At 45.4% G+C, this 15563-nt stretch overlaps 1 protein-coding gene across 2 annotated transcripts in view; it reads right to left on the bottom strand.

Moving 5' to 3' along the window:
- The window catches only part of LOC147451509 (uncharacterized), a 141811-nt gene that overhangs the window by 65536 nt on the left and 60712 nt on the right, over nt 1-15563 (bottom strand). The gene's annotated exons all lie outside the window — the stretch shown is intronic.

Raw genomic sequence — 15563 nt, 5'->3', positions numbered from 1 at the left:
CCCACCAATGGGGGATTCCAAGAACTCAAGGACTTGGATGTGGATAGGCCTCTTGTATCCCCTTTCCCTTCCCAGCAGGCTCATGGAGTCACTCCAGCTTCCTTGTTAAAGCCTAGCGGTCCTATTCAGTTCTATGTGGACTATGTCTACATAGTATGTTTGCTCAAGCGAGTCGTGGTAGAGGTTTTGATCAGCCTCCTACATACTAGCTATTGATGACATCTCCTCAGGGTATGGTGTACTGTAGGGTTAGATGCGGAAGCGTGTTCCCTAATCACCGATGGTTTGGAATTAGGCTATGAAGGGTGAAGCCTTAGCTTAACCATGGTGTTAGGGTTAGGATTAGAGATATAGAGGTTGAGATTAGGCTATGCGAAGTGCAAAAGCGTAAAGAGAGAGATAGACACAATGATAATGCTCAATTTGTAGCCTCTAATATAACTATAGTGCTTTATAATCATATGCTAGAGAGGTTGCACCCTCTTGCTATTGGACCATCTCATCATTTACTTTTTCTAGGTGGCTAGAGGGCTTTCCCATATGGTGCCAAAAGTTGGGTTTAGCCTAACAATCTCCCCCTAAGCCAAACTTGGGGTTAGGAAGACTTCATGTGTTTTCGGTTCATGTGTCCATTTCAAGGTGCACTCCTAGGTTAACATGATTCATCTACCTGATACATCATGGCGGTTCTCACTGGATTTAACACTTCACGGTTCTCAATCGGATACATTGTGATGATTCTCAACGGATTTAGCAACCATGGTTGAATGTCCCATGATACATCATAGCGGTTTTCTACAGGATTCATCGATGTGGTTCACAAGTGGGGCTTAGTAGGTTCACTAATAGTCCTAGGTCGTACAAAATCATTCATTCATTCAATCATGCGTGAAGAGGTATTCATGGGTGTCCTCTTCAAGATCGTCTTTATAGCTTTGTCATTGTCATGGGTTGTTGTTATCTTTATTTGTAGATCTTCACGCTGACATTGTTCTTCTTCATTGATGTCGTTGGTCCATTTTGTCGAGGGTGCGGCCTTCATGGCCAATGTCGTAATGCATACATAGATATCATGTGTAATCCTTGTGTGTGTACTCATGCACCAATGGAGGAAGGTCTTACCATTTAGAATGTCAGCGTCTAGCCATCGTACATGCTGGGAAGATTGATTTGACATACATAGCATAAAACATGCCTTTTGATTAATAATGATCATTATACCCTGATCACAGGCAAGAAAACTGAAATGCATGTTTGCAAAGATATATGTGAGGTTCAAAATGAGAGTAATAATCTTTTGCTTTGCCTCAAAACATATGTCGCTATGGGAATGCATTTTGACTGAAAGATAGAGCTGAAAAGCTGTTTGTGAGACGCCATTTGGTTGAAGATAGCACCTAGTGCTAACCGTGATCCTTTGAGCTTAGTGTGAATGGGCTTCGACCCACAAGAGACAAAGGAGTTAGGCCTTTGATGAAATTTAAGGTCCAAAGCTGACAGGCAGCTGGCTCCAAGAGGTGCGAAATGCAAATGGGTGTGAACTTCAGGCAGCACAGGTTGGGAGCTCCTCAAACAGCCCCACGAGGTAAGCCTCTGCAATTTCTTGGAGGGCCAAGATAGCAGAGCTCTGGAAGCGCAAATCCGTCTTAGAGTCCGGCGCGATCTCCCACACAAGGCGCTGGAAGGGCAGCTTGCAGATATGAACCTTTGTGCTCTTCTGGTACTTGTGAATCTCCCGCAAGGCAATAGTCCCATGGCGGAAGCGATGGGGCTTCTTCACTCCACCTGTGGCACGTGTCACCAGCATGTGACTACTATCTATCCTTTTTGTTGATTTCTTTCTTTATTATTTATTTATTTTCACTTTTTGGAAACACCCCTCGGGAAATCTAACTGCCCTACATTGCATAGCTAGTGTGGAACTGTTCAGAGGGAGTCCAGGCCGAGGGCAAGAGAGCACTAAGGTTGGACAAGGACTATGGTTAGCCAAAGTGGGGTCATTGACTGGCCAAAGTGGAATCCTTTGCTACAGAGGCTACATTTCAGTTCTTGGTGTGGCTGCAGTGTACAAAGAGGGTCAGATGACCTAGAAAGATACAATGGCAGCATCTCCTAAAATTTAGGGAACTGCTATTTTGGAACCTGAAAATGTGTTCGCGTCATTACCTCCGGTATGACTAGGGGAACATTTTACAACTCTGCCGCGAAGTCAACTGGGCAACCGGTCAAGATATTTTTAAGCGGCGAACCCGAAACGGGAAAATGCTAAATGCGCCAAGTGTCAATTTCTCATGGACTTTCCTCCTACAGAAAAATGGGCACTCATTTTTAAGCTGGGAGAGGGCTTCAGTTGCATTTTGTCACAGGTTGAGAGCTTCAATGGAGTGCTTGCTTACCTCTTATGTACAGTGCGGTGCCAGGAGTGATGCCCTGCACGCTACGCACTGCACTCTCTCTCCCCTATGGCAGTATGTTATGCCCCTCTAGTGGGCTTTTCAATTGACCAATGTACAATTGTGTGGGTTCATGCGCGATTGCCGAGGCAAGAGCCTCTTGCACAAGTACTGGATTAGCTAGCGGCTAATCCCCCGTAGGTACAGGTGATTCGGAGAGGTGTCACGTGCGAAATCTCGTCCGATTCAAAGGGCAAGTAGCCCTACAGGTGCGGGAGCTCGAGGACTTGCTACGGATGCGACCGGCACGCAAAACGGAGCCCGAAACAGTGAATTACAGCCTGCTGTGTATTTTTACAGGTTTAGGGTTTTGGCCCTAAACGGACCCTAATATCCCCAAGAGGTTCGGGGACGCGAGGAGACCGCTGTACAGGTGATCTGGCGCATTTTTGGGGCAGAAAACAGAGAATTCAGCGTGCTGCAGATTCTCGCCAGGTTTTGTAAAGGGTCTGTATGCGTCGGGAAAGTCATCCAATGCGTGGGAATACTGACTGTGAAGGGTCCTAGTACAGTTATGCTGCCGAAATCAGGCCAGAACAGTTGAAATTCAGCCAAGATTGTGCGGGGCAGCTTGAAGGGAACCACAGCTTTTATTCCCTTTGTTAAAGAATAAAGAAATACCGAAAGGGGTACCTAATTTAGGGGCCAGTCTGGTGTCGGTCTTCTCATACAGGTGCAATCTAGCAACCTGTATCCCTTTCCCCTTTGTTGTGTCTTGAAAGTACAGGTAAAGTGGGCGACAAATTAAATGGGTGAAAGCAAATAAGGTTTAAGTCTAAGGTCTACTGAAACCGGCCTGTTCAATCCAAAAAGGGCGGTAGACTTTACTTTAAACCTTGATTTAGCTTTCACCCATTATTAGTCGTCTATTTTACCTGTACTTTCAAGACACATCAAAGGGGAGAGGGATACAGGCTGCTAGATTGCACCTGTATGAGTAGACGGACACCAGATTGGCCCCTAACTTAGGCGCCCCTTTCGGTATTTCTTTATTATTCAAAAGAGGGAATAAACGCTGTGGTTCCTACAAGCTGCCCCGCACAAACTCGGCTGAATTTCCACTGTTCCAGCCCGATTTCGGCAGCATAACTGTACTAGAACCCTTCACGGTCAGTATTCCCACGCATTGACTGACTTTCCCGACGCATACGGGCACTTTGCAAAACCTGGCGAGAATCTGCAGCACGCTGAATTCTCTGTTTTCAGCCCTGAAAATGCGCCAGATCGCCTGTACAGCGGTCCCCTTGCGTCCCCGAACCTCCTGGGGGTATTAGGGTCCGTTTAGGGCCAAAACCCTAAACCTGCAAAAATACACAGCAGGTTGTAATTCACTGTTTCGGGCTCCGTTTCGCGTGCCGGTCGCATCCCTAGCAAGTCCTCGAGCTCCCGCACCTGTAGGGCTACTTGCCCTTTGAATCGGACGAGATTTCTGGCGTGAAACCTCTCCGAATTCACCTGTACCTGCGGGGGGATTAGCCGCTAGCTAATCCAGTACCTGTGCAAGAGGCTCTTGCCTCGGCAATCGCGCATGAACCCACACAACTGTACATTGGTCAAATGAAGAGCCCACTAGAGGGGCATAACATACTGCCAAAGGGGAGAGAGAGGGCAGTGCGTAGCGTGCAGGGCATCACTCCTGGCACCGCACTGTGCATAAGAGGGAAAGCAAGCACTCCATAGCTCTTAACCTGTGACAGAGACTTGCAAAATGAGCCTCCCAACTATAAATCACGTTTTTGCCTTCTCTATAAGTAGTAAACTGGCCTCAAAGTGCCAAGTGTCACTCATTTGTGCATTTTCCCGCTTTAGACCCTCGGGTCTAAAAATATCTCACCTGCAGCCTCTGTTGACTTGGCCACAGAGTAACAAAATGATCCCCATGTCAAACTGCACGTAATGACGCGAAGACATTTTCAGGTCCCAAAATAGCAGTTCCCTAAATTTTAGGAGATGCTGCCATTGTATCTTTCTAGGTCATCCGACCCTCTTTGTACACTGCGGCCACATCCAGAACTGAAATGTAGCCTCTGTAGCAAAGGATTCCACTTTGGCTAGTCAATGACCCCACTTGGCTAACCATAGTCCTTGTCCAACCTTAGTGCTCTCTTGCCCTCAGGCCCGGACTCCCTCTGGACAGTTCCACACTAGCTATGCAATGCAGGGCAGTTAGATTTCCCGAGGGGTGTTTCCAAAAAGTGAAAGTAAATAGATAATAAGAAAGAAATCAACAAAAAGGATAGATAGTAGTCACACGCTGGTGACATACCCCCCTCCTGAAATCTCAAACGTCCTCGTTTGCATCTATGTCGTACATGCTTACTGTCAACACTGATGTATTCAACACCTGTCGACACATATACGACACATACATGCTCATTGTCAACCCTGGTGTATTCAACACCTTGTCGACTCATGTATTGCCTGCGTGTGAACCCTGTCCCAATGACATAGTGGTAGCTTCGCACTCTGCCATTGCTTTGAGTCACGAACTTTCCAATGACAAAATGGTAGCTGCACATTTTGCCACTGTCTTATAGTACACGTTGGATCCCGTAACACTTGCGAGCATACCCAAACCGACAGTTTAAGAATGCAGTTACACATGTACTCTTTAATAGAAGCAATCACTGTATCCTTGACAGACTGACAAGAAATACTCACTTCTATAGCACTAACCAAACTTTTGGACATTCCATAAGAGCAATTGCCAAACTGACAATCTGTACAGCTCTAACATTCATGTAATAGGTATTTGATTTGAGCTCACTTTAAATACCATGTACATCATTTGTTTCAAAAGCCATTGTCACACTGACAATCCATTTAGCTTTGAAACTCAAGGGGTCAAGGTAGGTTGCAAATCGAAGGCTTCCAGGTAAAGTGATAACACAGTTGGTGACTCTGCAAGTTCACCTTCTTCCATCCACTTAGCATCCATTGGTGGATAGTTTCTGAACTTTACCAAGTAACGCCTAGCAACCTTGCCTTTCACTTTCCTTTCTTTGTGTGCCAAAATTTGTTCAGGGACCAAGATTTCGTCAAGTTCCTCGACTTCCGGCTGATCTTCAGCTGGTATATCTTCTGGCACATCACCCACATAGGGTCTGAGAAGACTCACATGAAACGCATTGTGAATCTTCCAACTGTCAGGCAATTTCAGCCTATATGCAACATCACTGATTATGTCGCACACTTGAAAAGGCCCATAGTAACGCATGCTGAGCTTTGGAAACACTCTTTCCTTGCCCTTCATCTTCTTTAACCTTGCCTTTTCAAAGCGTAAAAGCACCCAATCACCAAGTGAATATACCACTTCACGACGGTGACGATCAGCTGCTTTCTTTTGCTTTGCCTGAGTCCTTTCTAAGGCCACTTTGACCTTCTTGTACATTTCATCCATGTCCTGAACATACTTATCTGCTTCAAATATCTTGTCCTTTGTATGCAGTATGGGAGGAACTTTCTTGCCACCTTCAACTATCTCAAAAGGTGCCTTGCCAGTTGATGAATGCACTGTATTATTGTATGCATACTCCACCAATGGCAAATACTGCTCCCACTTTCCTTTATGCTCTGACACATAGCACTTCAGCAGATCTAGGACAGTAGAATTTGCCTCTTCTGACTGCCCATCTGTTTGAGGATGAAATGACGAAGAGAATTTGAGCGTGGTACCCATATTCTCAAACAAGCCTTTCCAGAACAAACTAGTCATGCGTGGATCACGGTCGCTAATAATCGACTGTGGCATGCCATGATACTTGAAAATATTGCTCATAAACAAGCGTGCCATCTGATCTGGCTTTATCTTCTTCCTGACAGGAATAAAATGAGCCTGTTTGCTGAATCTGCAAATAATGGTCCAAATACCATCGTTTCCTGTCTGCGTTCTCGGAAGATCAAAGATAAAATCCATAGCAATACTTTCCCATGGTTTATCTGGAATAGGTAGGGGTTGCAATAACCCTGGTGCCTTTTGCCTGTCAAACTTGACCTTTTGGCATATTAGGCATTCTCGCACAAAGGCATCCACATCCCTTCTCAATGTAGGCCAATAGAAGAATGTCTCAACCGCTTTAACTGTAGCATCAATACCACGATGCCCTGCATACGGTGGGACATGACTCTCTTCCATAACTTTGCGTCGCAATGGCTTTGTGACACACAATCTGCCATGCATCATCATGAACCCATCTTTGAGAAGATAGTGTTCATGACGTTGTCCATCCATTAGCTGCTCGAAGACCCTTGCAAAATCTTCATCATTTGCATACTGTTCTCTCATATCATCAAGTTCATGATGATAAGGAATCGACACAGCTGAAATTTGTGGCTTCCTTGACAAGGCATCAGCCACAACGTTCTTCTTGCCTTCCACATGCACAATCTGAAAATGGAACATGGACAAGATATTTGCCCATCGCATATGCTTTTCAGATAACTTTGTCTGTGTCAAGAAGTATCGCAAGGTCTGATGGTCCGTTTGGACAACGAAATCTGCACCTAGCAGGTAGTGTTTCCAACTTAAGAGCGCATGAATCACAGCCAGTAATTCTTTCTCATAGACCTGCATGGTCATCTCTGGCCCTTGCAAAATTCTGCTCTCATAGGCTACTACCCTGCCATCTTGCATTAGCACAGCACCAATGCTACTACCGCAGGCATCACACTGGACCACAAATGACTTCCTAAGATCTGGCAACACAATGACTGGATCCGAAGTCATCTTTTCCTTTAAGAGATTAAAAGCTGAAATCTCTTTTTGTGTCATCTAAAGGTGACTGCCTTCTTTTGAAGAGCATGTAAAGGTGAAGCAATCTCAGCGAAATTTCGGATAAACCTTCTGTAATAGGAGCATAGTCCCAAAAAGCTTCGGACATCATGCACCGTCTTCAAATTTGGCCATGACTTGATCGCTTCGACTTTTGCAGGATCCATTCTGACACCATCCTTTGAGACAATGTGTCCCAGAAAGTGAATCTCTTCCAGAAAAAACTCACTTTTCTTTGCATTGATGAGCAACCTATGACTGCGTAGCTCTTTGAACACAATGGCCAAGTGATGCCTATGCTCCTCTTCATTCTTTGAGTAGACTATCATGTCATCAAAGAATGTACCAACAAACTGCTGGTGTGGACGGAAAATTCTGTCCATCATCCTATTGAACGTAGCAGGAGCATTTGTGAGACCAAAGGGCATCACTAAAAATTCGTAAAGGCCAAACGTTGTTCTAAAAGCAGTCTTGTGCACATCCTCTGATCTAATGCGGATCTGATGGTACCCACTCTTTAGATCTATCCTGCTAAACATAGTTGCTCCTTCTAATTTGTCCATAATATCATCAATTCTAGGTATAGGGAACCTATTCTTGATGGTATTCTTGTTCAGTGCACGGTAGTCGATGCACATACGCCATGAGCCATCCTTTTTCTGCACCAACAACACTGGAGAACAAAATGGAGATGAACTGGGCTGAATCAGCCCTTTTTCTAACAGCTCCTGTACTTGGCCCATTATCTCTTTCTGCTGAGCCGCACTAACCCTGTACGGAGGCTTGTTTGGTGGGCTACAGCCTGGCACCAAATCTATCGCATGGTCCTCGGGTCTCTCTGGCGGTAATTGAGACGGTAATGAATCGGAAAAACAGTCACTATATTGTTGTAAAAACATTGACCTTTCTTTATCTAGCACAGATAAATTTGATTCATCACAATCTGACACTTCACGTGCAAAAACCAAGTACGCAGAAAGATGCTTTTTCATTACAGAAGTAATAGCAGAAGCTGATACAGTAGGAATAGACTCCCCTTTAAGCTTTACATCCAGAATGTGAGTCTTTCCCCTGCTCTGTACAGTGATCTTTTTGTTGTAGGCATCCATGATTCCCTGTACACGAAACAACCAAGGAATACCTAACAACACATCACATCCGTCCAGTGGCATGATGTAAAATTCTTCAGCATCTACATAGGACTGGATATGTAGACGCAACTTTCCAATGATGGGTGTCACAGCCTCTGTATGGCCAGGACATGCCAAACCTGCCTCTGCTGTATACCCCATCTCTTCAGGTCTGATTCCCAACTTTGAAGCCAATTCTGGGGAAATAAAGTTGGCTTTGGCACCTGGATCAAAGAAGATAAGCACTGTTTGATCCCTAACCTTTCCCCATGCTCTGCAAAGCTCACTTGCATCTGAATTTGGCTTGTCGCCCACCATATCTGGCACTAGACCAGCCATGGGCTTCTTTCCCTTCCTGTCCTCCTTGTCTTCAGAATCAGCTGGCCTTTTCTTTGTAGGACAGTTGTAAGCAATGTGGCCAGGCTGCTCACATATAAAGCATTTGTTCTCTGTCCTCAGGACCTTCTTTTGCTCTTCTGACTTGCGAGGAAAACGTCTTTTCCATTTCTTTGCTGGTCCTTTTTCTGATTCAGCCGTAGCTTTGTCTTTCCCTGTGTTGGCCGACTCCTGAGTCCCTTTAGGAGCCTCATTGGGAACGTGCTTCTTGGCTGAATTTTTCTTGCCTGATCCTGCCTTGACGCCAGTGTTAAATTCACAATCTTCTCCCTTGAGCAAACCATTGCCAGTGTTTGCTACCTCGATGAGCTGCGTCAAAGTAGTGACTTTGGTCTTTGTGCAGTATTTTCTCAATCCTTTGGGTAGGCCACAACAGTATTTTTCTATCTGTTCTGTCAATGGCACAAACCTATAGGAAGTTACTGGAAGTAGAGCTTTCCAAAACTTCCGATTGTAATCATCCAGATTTCTGCAAGTGGCAGCATTTAGCTGGTGCCATTCTGTCATGACATCTGCTTCGAAATCATCAGATAACCATGCTGCTGCAAAAATCTGCTTGAAGTAAATCCATGTGGACGGAGCTTGCCCTTGAAGCAATAAAGTTGTCCACCATTGTCCCGCATTCCCTGTCAAGAAAGTGGCTGCCTTGCGGACCTTTGAAGCCTCTGTAAAGTTTCCCCCTGCATAGGCCTTGTCAAACTGCTGGAGGAATGAAAGAGCCTTCTTCCTGTCATCAAACCCTGTAAAGGTCGTGAATGACACTCCTTTGCCACCTTCTTTGTACGGAGTTGGCCTCTCCAGCGGCGTTAAATTGTCATATGGAAGTGACTGAAACATGGGAACACTATTAGGGTTCATTTGTGTTCCTTGGCCGCTATTAACTTGACCTGGAAATGCCATATTTGGCTGCTGATTTGTAATTCCAGCCATACCAAAATTTGCTTGTGGCATCCCAAATTGTCCCTGAGTGCTTTGAAACCCTGGTTGCATACCCATGACACTGTACATGGGGTTAGGCATCATCGTTTGAGCACCCGCAAACACTGTTCCTGGCGTATAAAACTGATTTCCAGGTGCATGACCAGCCATGCTTTGGAATACGGATCCACCTCCAAAATAGCCAGGGTGTACTGAAGGTGGTGGGAAGACCTGTTGCATAGCCTGTAAGTTGCTTCCCTGCCCATTAGAACCAGCTATAGGCTGCTGAAAGGTGGCGGGCTGAATTGGTACAGCTTGAAAAACTGGCATCTCAGCCACCTGTTCTTGCACCTTAGGCATACGTTGTGGAGACTGCATGTTCTCCGTCAAGTGTACAGGTGTTTCCATTGACTGTGCGGTATGAATCACCTGTGCTCGAGCCTTAACAGGCTTTTGAATATGATCCAGTGACCCAACTTGCTGAGACGGAACAGGAGGTTGCAGAAAGGCTAAAAACCTTGGGTTCTGCATTACTTGTGTGAACATAGCCACAGCAGTAGCCAACTGGGTCCTGAATATATCATCATCAGTCTGTGGTGGTCTTGAGGACTCACCCACTTCATGTGTCTGTTGACCCTGTGAAGAGGAAACCTCTTCAGTCACATCATCTGGTCTGTCAGCCATAATTACAATTCCCTGTGTCTGGTCTATGATCCCTGTGTCTTCAAGCCCAAAACTGACCAAGGCTCACTTCTATGGGAAAAAGTGATTTAATCCCGTCGATGGAACCATGAAACCGGCCTGTTCAATCCAAAAAGGGCGGTAGACTTTACTTTAAACCTTGATTTAGCTTTCACCCATTATTAGTCGTCTATTTTACCTGTACTTTCAAGACACATCAAAGGGGAGAGGGATACAGGCTGCTAGATTGCACCTGTATGAGTAGACGGACACCAGATTGGCCCCTAACTTAGGCGCCCCTTTCGGTATTTCTTTATTATTCAAAAGAGGGAATAAACGCTGTGGTTCCTACAAGCTGCCCCGCACAAACTCGGCTGAATTTCCACTGTTCCAGCCCGATTTCGGCAGCATAACTGTACTAGAACCCTTCACGGTCAGTATTCCCACGCATTGACTGACTTTCCCGACGCATACAGGCACTTTGCAAAACCTGGCGAGAATCTGCAGCACGCTGAATTCTCTGTTTTCAGCCCTGAAAATGCGCCAGATCGCCTGTACAGCGGTCCCCTTGCATCCCCGAACCTCCTGGGGGTATTAGGGTCCGTTTAGGGCCAAAACCCTAAACCTGCAAAAATACACAGCAGGTTGTAATTCACTGTTTCGGGCTCCGTTTCGCGTGCCGGTCGCATCCCTAGCAAGTCCTCGAGCTCCCGCACCTGTAGGGCTACTTGCCCTTTGAATCGGACGAGATTTCTGGCGTGAAACCTCTCCGAATTCACCTGTACCTGCGGGGGGATTAGCCGCTAGCTAATCCAGTACCTGTGCAAGAGGCTCTTGCCTCGGCAATCGCGCATGAACCCACACAACTGTACATTGGTCAAATGAAGAGCCCACTAGAGGGGCATAACATACTGCCAAAGGGGAGAGAGAGGGCAGTGCGTAGCGTGCAGGGCATCACTCCTGGCACCGCACTGTGCATAAGAGGGAAAGCAAGCACTCCATAGCTCTTAACCTGTGACAGAGACTTGCAAAATGAGCCTCCCAACTATAAATCACGTTTTTGCCTTCTCTATAAGTAGTAAACTGGCCTCAAAGTGCCAAGTGTCACTCATTTGTGCATTTTCCCGCTTTAGACCCTCGGGTCTAAAAATATCTCACCTGCAGCCTCTGTTGACTTGGCCACAGAGTAACAAAATGATCCCCATGTCAAACTGCACGTAATGACGCGAAGACATTTTCAGGTCCCAAAATAGCAGTTCCCTAAATTTTAGGAGATGCTGCCATTGTATCTTTCTAGGTCATCCGACCCTCTTTGTACACTGCGGCCACATCCAGAACTGAAATGTAGCCTCTGTAGCAAAGGATTCCACTTTGGCTAGTCAATGACCCCACTTGGCTAACCATAGTCCTTGTCCAACCTTAGTGCTCTCTTGCCCTCAGGCCCGGACTCCCTCTGGACAGTTCCACACTAGCTATGCAATGCAGGGCAGTTAGATTTCCCGAGGGGTGTTTCCAAAAAGTGAAAGTAAATAGATAATAAGAAAGAAATCAACAAAAAGGATAGATAGTAGTCACACGCTGGTGACATCTACCGCCCTTTTTGGATTAAACGGGCCGGTTTCATGGTTCCATCGCTGGGATTAAATCACTTTTTCCCATAGAAGTGAGCCTTGGTCAGTTTGGGCTTGAAGACACAGGGGATCATAGACCAAACACAGGGAATTGCAATTATGGCTGACAGACCAGATGATGTGACTGAAGAGGTTTCCTCCTCACAGGGTCAACAGACACATGAAGTAGGTGAGTCTTCAAGACCACCACAGACGGATGATGATATATTCAGGACCCAGTTGGCTACTGCTGTGGCTATGTTCACACAAGTAATGCAGAACCCGAAGTTTTTAACCTTTCTGCAACCTCCTCTTCCGTCTCAGCAAGTTGGGTCGCTGGATTATATTCAAAAGCTTGTTAAGGCTCAAGCACAGGTGATTCATATTGCAGAGTCATGGAAACACCTGTACACTTGACAGAGAACATGCAGTCTCCACAACCTGTGCCTAAGGTAGAAGAACAAGTGGCTGAAATGCCAGTTTTTCAAGCTGTACCAGTTCAGCCAGCCACCTTTCAGCAGCCTATAGCTGGTTCTAATGGGCAGGGAAGCAACCTACAGGCTATGCAACAAGTCTTCCCACCACCTTCAGTACACCCTGGCTATTTTGGAGGTGGATCGGTATTTCAGAGCATGGCTGGTCATGCACCTGGAAATCAGTTTTACACGCCAGGAATAGTGTTCGGGGGTGCTCAAACAGTGATGCCTAACCCCATGTATGGTGATATGGGCATGCAACCAGGGTTTCAAAGCACTCATAGCCAATTTGGAATGCCACAGGCAAATTTTGGTATGGCTGGAATTACAAATCAATAGCCAAATATAGCATTTCCAGGTCAACTTAATTGCGGCCAAGGAACACAGATGAACCCTAATAGTGTTCCCATGTTTCAGTCACTTCCATATGACAACTTAACGCCGCTTGAGAAGCCAACTCCGTACAAAGAAGGTGGCAAAGGTGTGGCATTCACGACCTTTACAGGGTTTGATGACAGGAAGAAGGCTCTCTCATTCCTCCAGCAGTTTGACAAGGCCTATGCAGGGGGAAACTTTATAGAGGCTTCAAAGGTCCGCAAGGCAACCACTTTCTTGACAGGGAATGCAGGACAATGGTGGACAACTTTATTGCTTCAAGGGCAAGCTCCGTCCACATGGATTTACTTCAAGCAAATTTTTGCAGCAACATGGTTATCTGATGACTTTGAAGCAGATGTCATGACAGAATGGCACCAGCTTAATGCTACCACTTGCAAGAATCTGGATGATTACAATCGGAAGTTTTGGAAAGCTCTACTTCCAGTAACTTCCGATAGGTTTGTGCCATTGACATAACAGATTGAAAAATACTGTTGTGGCCTACCCAAAGGATTGAGAAAGTACTGCACGAAGACCAAAGTCACTACTTTGACGCAGCTCATCGAGGTAGTAAACACTGGCAATGGTTTGCTCAAGGGAGAAGATTGTGAATTTAATACTGGCGTCAAGGAAGGATCAGCCAAAAAAAATTCAGCGAAGAAGTACGTTCCCAATGAGGTTCCTAAAGGGACTCAGGAGCCAGCCAACGCACGGAAAGGTAAAGCTACAGCTGAATCAGAAAAGGGACCAGCAAAGAAATGGAAAAGACGTTTTCCTCGCAAGTCGGAAGAGCAAAAGAAGGTCCTGAGGTCAAAGAATAAATGCTTTATCTATGAGCAGCCTGGCCACATTGCTCAAAATTGTCCTCAAAAGAAAAGGCCAACTGATTCTGAGGACAAGGAGGACAGGAAAGGAAAGAGGCCCATGGCTGGTCTAGTGCCAGATATGGTGGGCGACAAGCCAAATTCAGATGCAAGTGAGCTTTGCAGAGCATGGGGAAAGGTCAGGGATCAAACAGTGCTTATCTTCTTTGATCCAGGTGCCAAAGCCAACTTCATTTCCCCAGAATTGGCTTCAAAGTTGGGAATCAAACCTGAAGAGATGGGGTGTACAGCAGAGGCAGGTTTGGCATGTCCTGGCCATACAGAAGTTGTGACACCCATCATCGGAAAGTTGCGCCTACATATCCAATCCTATGTAGATGCTGAAGAATTTTACATCATGCCACTGGACGGATGTGATGTGTTGCTAGGTATTCCTTGGTTGTTTCGTGTACATGGAATCATGGATGCCTACAACAAAAAGATCACTGTACAGAGCAGAGGAAAGACTCACATTTTGGATGTAAAGCTTAAAGGGGAGTCTATTCCCACTGTATCAGCTTCTGCTATTACTTCTGTAATGAAAAAGCATCTTTCTGCGTACTTGGTTTTTGCACGTGAAGTATTAGATTGCGATGAATCAAATTTATCTGTGTTAGATAAAGAAAGGTCAATGTTTTTACAACAGTATAGTGACTGTTTTTCCGATTCATTACCGTCTCAATTACACCAGAGACCCGAGGACCATGCGATAGATTTGGTGCCAGGCAGTAGACCACCAAATAAGCCTCCGTACAGGGTTAGTGCGGCTCAGCAGAAAGAGATAATGAGCCAAGTACAAGAGCTGTTAGAAAAGGGGCTGATTCAGCCCAGCATCTCCATTTTGTTCTCCAGTGTTGTTGGTGCAGAAAAAGGATGACTCATGGCGTATGTGCATCGACTACCGTGCACTGAACAAGAATACCATCAAGAATAGGTTCCCTATGCCTAGAATTGATGATATTCTGGACAAATTAGAAGGAGCAGCTATGTTTAGCAGGATAGATCTAAAGAGTGGGTACCATTAGATCCGCATTACATCAGAGGATGTGCACAAGACTGCTTTTAGAACAACGTTTGGCCTTTACGAATTTTTAGTGATGCTCTTTGGTCTCACAAATGCTCCTGCTACGTTCAATAGGATGATGGACAAAATTTTCCGTCCACACCAGCAGTTTGTTGGTACATTCTTTGATGACATGATAGTCTACTCAAAGAATGAAGAGAAGCATAGGCATCACTTGGCCATTGTGTTCAAAGAGCTACGCAGCCATAGGTTGCTCATCAATGCAAACAAAAGTGAATTTTTCCTGGAAGAGATTCACTTTCTGGGACACATTGTCTCAAAGGATGGTGTCAGAATGGATCTTGCAAAAGTTGAAGCGATCAAGTCATGGCCAGATTTGAAGATGGTGCACGATGTCCGAAGCTTCTTGGGACTATGCTCCTATTACAGAAGGTTTATCCGAAATTTCGTTGAGATTGCTTCACCTTTACATGCTCTTCAAAAGAAGGAAATCACCTTCATATAGACAGAAAAAGAGATTTCAGCTTTTAATCTCTTAAAGGAAAAGATGACTTCAGATCCAGTCATTGTCTTGTCAGATCTTAGGAAGTCATTTGTGGTCCAGTGTGACGCCTGTGGTAGTAGCATTGGTACAGTGCTAATGCAAGATGACAGGGTAGTAGCCTATGAGAGTAGAATCTTGCAAGGGCCAGAAAAGACTATGCAAGTCTATGAAAAAGAACTACAAGCCGTCATTCATGCGCTCTTTAAGCTGGAAACACTACCTGCTAGGTGCAGATTTCGTTGTCCAAACGGATCACCAGACCTTGCAATACTTCTTAACACAGGCAAAGTTATCTGAGAAGCATATGCGATGGGCAAAT

This window comes from Adiantum capillus-veneris, chromosome 9 (assembly GCF_014529385.1).
Source record: "Adiantum capillus-veneris isolate H3 chromosome 9, ASM1452938v2, whole genome shotgun sequence".
In the NCBI taxonomy this organism is placed as follows: domain Eukaryota; kingdom Viridiplantae; phylum Streptophyta; class Polypodiopsida; order Polypodiales; family Pteridaceae; genus Adiantum; species Adiantum capillus-veneris.
Note: the sequence above shows the minus strand (reverse complement) of the source record. Positions and strands in the feature narration are given on the sequence as shown.